We start from the raw sequence: 5,481 nt of genomic DNA on the forward strand, positions 1-5,481 counted from the left end.
GCCTTCCTATGCCAAGCAAAAAATTTTAAGGTTGTGATTTATTTTTCAAAATAGCCACATTTAAGGTAATGGGTCTAAAAATTCATACCCTTATTTATTATTCACATTTTGTATGCATGTTCTAGGAGCATCTCTAACTATGGTAGTTAACCAAAATCTCTCCACCAAAAAGATTTTGAAAATTTTGATAATTTTTTCTAAAGTTTTCATAATTTGCATAATTATCTAAGATGAGAAGAAATGGAAATATAAACAATGACTAAAATATATGGTTTCACTCTTTCTATGTGTATTTGTTTTGAAGGTTTTGAAGCCCTTCCAAAAAATCCCCTTTCTAGATATTGTATCTATTGCAATCATTTTATTTCATGTCTTCACTCATGAGCCTATTTGGTTACTTAACATTATTTAGTTTTGATCTCCAATCATATCTTCCTTCCACTGTCTAATCCTCCATGTTATTCCCTTGCCTAATTTTCCTATCTTGTTGTCATTTCTACTATTGCTTCTACTTTTTTGAGATATGAAGTTTCTCAAACTCCTAGATACGGATCTGCCTTTGTGTGTTTTTAGGAATGCTTGGGCAAGGCTTAAAAATCACAAGGTCATATCTTCTTAGAGATGGAAGTCTTCCATCTTTATAAGGGTATGGTGGGTATGTTAAGGAGATTTGAGAGGTGAAAGGTGTGCTAACATGGTAGGTTGATAACACTTATAGGGTATAGACTAGAATGAAATGAAACATTTAAAGATTATGAAATTTGGCTAAATTGAATATATTAGACATGGGTTGTTTAAGGATTGATAGCTACATGACTCTATCCTATGACAAAAATTTCACCAAAGGATAATCTCAATAAGAATTATGATGATAATAATAATGATGATAAGAAAAATTTCATGGAAAAAGATAATGTGGATAAGGATGGAAGTGATAGTGAGCCTTTGTGCCCTATGCCATATGCTCTTTTTAGAGTACACAAAATGATAATTGAGGAAGAATATGGTGGGGCTTCATATTATGAAGATTATGAAAAAGAGATGTCTCACAATATTAAATCTCATTTGCTTGTTGTTGATAACCAAATTGGATACTTTATAGGGAAGGGTGGAAAGATAATTGCAAAGATTAAGAATGATACAAGTACCAAAATTTGTATATATCTAAGGAACAACTACCTCCATGTGCTATAGATATGGATAAAATTGTTCAAATATCTAGAGAAACATCTATAGTGAAGAAAGTATTATATCGAATTTCAACTCAGTTGTATGAAAGTCCATGGAAATAACACTTGGAATTTAATAACCCTTCACAATATTCGTATGCTTATGGAAATTCTTTATTTTATTCAGTAATTATTCTACCCTTGGGGAACCCTCTATGGTCAAATTAGAATGTTGGTGCTCTAGTTTTGGCCTTAGAGGATCTATGCAATTGTTTGGAGGATATAGAAGCAAACTAAGCTCTAGATGGAAAATATATCTGCTTGGCTTACCTGATTTAGCTAGTCTTGGTAGACCCACCCATAGGGAAGGTGGTAAGGTTTAGGAATTTTTTCCTACAATATTATATCCAAATGACAAGGTTGGTGGAGTAACTGCAAAGAGTGGAAGCACAATCAATCAAATAAGACAAGAATCAGAAGAAAATATTAAAATATCTAATAGAGTGCCTAAATTTGAAGAAACTTAAATTTTAGTCTCATCTTTTGAGTTTGTTGACAATTGTGTATCACTTTTTATTGAGGTTTCTATTATTCTACAATAAACACTACCAACAAAATTGTTTTTTAAGGTCATATTATAAACATAGTATTGGTTCCACCAAATCCAATTGGTTGTCTTATAGGGAAGAGTAGTAACATAATATCTCAGATGTTGAGGGAAAATCGAGTTGATATTCATGTATTTCCTAAGGACAATTTACCAAAGTGTACTCTATAGAATGATAAAGTTGTGCATATTCTAGAAAAAAATAAAATTTCAAGGGATTCTCTTATACATGTTGCATCTAGGCTTAAGGCTACATATTTTCAAGATATTGATGGTTCTAGTAATGGTTCTTTTAGTGTGCCTCTACCTAAATATACACTTACTAATTTAGATGTTGTTCCTATGTAATCACACTATTCAAGAAGACAAGAGAGAGTATCCCCATGAAGTATGTATCATTCATCAAGTTTTGGGGTATGTACCAAAATGGAGTGCGAGATTTAGTAAAATTTGGCACAAAAAAATGAGTACAAAGTGTGGGATGACATATTTTGTACATATATTGATTAGTACTAAAATACCAATGCATCTAGAGAAAGTGTAGTACTTAAATTTTAACATTAAAAGAACTATACTTACAGATAGGGATGTCATCATAGTTGATATTTTCACCTTTTTACACCTTAACAAAATATCTTTATATTTAGAGTTCCCACCTTATTTGGTTTGTTAATATGTTGTCTTTGTAGTTGAATTTAGATATTAGTTTCCCCACCTAGTATTTAATCTTGAGCTTGATGAGCCATAATTTAGACATTTAGTAGAGTTGGAGTAACTGAACATCTCTCTAATTTATTTCTTGAACATGTAGAAATAATATGAAAGGGTCAAATTGTGGAGATCAGTGATATGCACTCTTCTCAAGGAATGAATCATATATTTTAAGCTGTCAAGTTTGAGAAATATGATGATAATGCTATTTAGTCAAACTTTAGTAACTACAAACTTAGTTTCTACATCTTATTTAAAACTAAACATATCTTTAACTTGAAATTTCAACCTTAACAAATAATACCAAAGGGTTCATATTAAATGATAAAGTAAATACTTGTATCCTTTTTGTGAACTTGGACCTAAGCCTAAATGATTATGGTAAATTAGGGTCTCTAGAGTACAAACCATTTGAGTGATGTTTTTGGTTTTTGGTATTTGGTTTCTCTTCCATATTCTTGCAACCACCTTGTCACACATATGAAAGAACTTAGTAATGTACACAACATAAAAAAGATGATAAAAGAAAAAACTTTTCCAGTAGCACATTCATGAAGTTTATATGGGGGGTTTAGCAAATTATACTATAAGAAAAAACTAAAATAAAAAATAGCATGATAAACATTGCACAAGTCATAAGGGTTTTTGATAAGTCTAGATACATTCAATAAAACATGAAAGAGTGATTCAAATACCCATACTAGAAGAGAAGATGCTAAGCATTTTTTCTATTTTCTTCAAACCATATCGTGCACTGATACTAAAGATAATTGAAAGTTGTTTCTCTTGTCTCCATATAAGTGAATCCACCATTACATAAAACCCTTAACTATAATCTTACTTCCTCAAAAATAGATAAACTCCTGATGCCAATAGCCACTTCTTTACATAGCCATTATATATCTAGATAAAGAACCCAATTCTCATAACTATGACATTAGAAAAACAAAATTTTGAAGGTACTTCTTGCATCACCCCTTTCAATATAGTTTACTATACTATGTTATCTTAATAGATTGCAAAAAATCACTAGAAAAATATTATATTTCCTAACTATTTTAGAAAGATTATGTGAAGGCCATCAAAAAGATAGAAAATAAGACACTTTTCCCATCCAGCTTAGTAGTCTCTATCTTCTTTTCTCAAGTTGCTCTTTTTGTTCAATGATATTTTGGCACTTCTTGTTGGTCTTGCTCTATTGCCTAATCAAAACTTACCTCAAACTTTTCTCGATGAAAGGCTAGTTTTAATCCCTCTCATGTAGCAAGGTTTTTCATTTGTATTCGTCCTACATTTTCTTGATAGTACAATAAAATTGATTTAGTATAAGTGTAGTAGGTATAAAGATTAGCTATCAATAGATGGTGCAGTTAGGAAAGATGGGGAAGAGAAAAAAGAAATACATACCACAGGAGGCTTCAAAACAGGGTTTCCACCAACAAAAATTACAATGAAAGTGTACATCAATATTAACCAAAGGGTCAATATTTTAAGTTCCCTCTAATATTTTACAACAAAAATCAATTGTATAGAGAACTCCCTACAAATGTACACAAATTGGGTGGAATTAAGCTTTACATATTTCATTGAAAACATTTCCATTATTTGATGTTGTATATTTTAAATAATTAATAAATTATCAATAATTTACCTCTATGTTTTCAACTATTATTTTTTAGTTTTAATTTTTATATTTTAACTTTTATACTTTTCAAATTTTAAATAGTCATTTACTTTTAATTTTCCAATTTGAATGTATTTTATGTTTTTATATTTTAGGTAGGAGGGATTTTTTATAACAAGGCAAATTATGATTTTTTTTTCTTGATTTAAGTGTCTAGTTTTTTAGTCAAACTTATCTACCCATTTTTTATGAGTAGTAGTTCACAAGAACTCATATTTCATGAGAATGATTATTATCAAATATTAATATATTTTAGTGACTAATTATATTATCAAATTTTATTATCATTTATTATGATAAGTAATATGTTTCTATAATTATATTATATGGAATGACTTCATCGAATGTGTTTGTAATAAATTATCGGAAAGAACATGAGGTAATGCATTATGATCCATTATCCTAATTGTTCTTTACAAGTTCACCCAATTTGTCCTTCTCCCCTTCTCAACAAGGAAGATCTCAAATAATAAACAATTGCCTCAAATTCCCTCCAAATGAAAATCATACCCACCTTTTCATATTTTTTTTAAAATAGTATCTACATATTATTAAATATTTTTAATTAGTAATAAATTATCCATCTATTTTAATATGTTCAAAATTATTAGTTAAATTAATAATTCTTTTAATTATGGATATTGGAATAAATAATTGAGAATCCAAATGAGTAGTCTAAATATAAGAGAATTGAGTTAAGAAAAAACTTGTTAATTTACCCAAAACTAAATCAATTTGTAATATTGATTGAAGATCCTAAAATGGTAAATAAAGTCTCCCAAGCCATTTAACAAACATCTTGCATCAAGGAACATGTAAAGCGAAACCATGATTCATATGAGAAAGTGAAGGTATGAGTGTCATGAATGAGTTATGGAAAATAAAATTAACCTAATCCATTAATAAATAGACATTAGAGAAAGTGAAAAGACAAAGAAAAAATTACTAATTAATAGTGACTAATTATCCAGTCACTTATTTAGTCATTTATTTGATAGTTTATTTAGTCACTTGTGTTTATGTGACTAATTATTAGGGACTAATTATCTAGTCACTTATTTGTTGGTTTATTTAGTCATTTCTATTTGGTTGATCTTGTGATTTTACCTTGTGACCAAATTAGTCACTTATTTAGTCACCTATACTTAATAATTACAAAAAAAAGTAGAATGTGACAAGTTTTAGTCATGTGACTAAAAAATTTAGTAGTGTGATTAAAATTTTTATACACAGTCACATATTTGCCAAAATGTACTAGTGAATATAGTAAATCTTTATGGTCAGTATATAACACAAAGTCTCTATGTATC

The 5,481-nt window shown here is 29.0% G+C and overlaps 1 pseudogene; it reads left to right on the forward strand.

The window, feature by feature from the left end:
* The first annotated feature begins 825 nt into the window (after positions 1-825).
* LOC149543272 (RNA-binding KH domain-containing protein RCF3-like) lies at positions 826-2,220 on the forward strand (annotated as a pseudogene).
* Positions 2,221-5,481: the final 3,261 nt, after the last annotated feature.

This window comes from Cupressus sempervirens, chromosome 8 (assembly GCF_028749045.1).
Source record: "Cupressus sempervirens isolate cs-2001-9-10 chromosome 8, ASM2874904v1, whole genome shotgun sequence".
Lineage (NCBI taxonomy): Eukaryota > Viridiplantae > Streptophyta > Pinopsida > Cupressales > Cupressaceae > Cupressus > Cupressus sempervirens.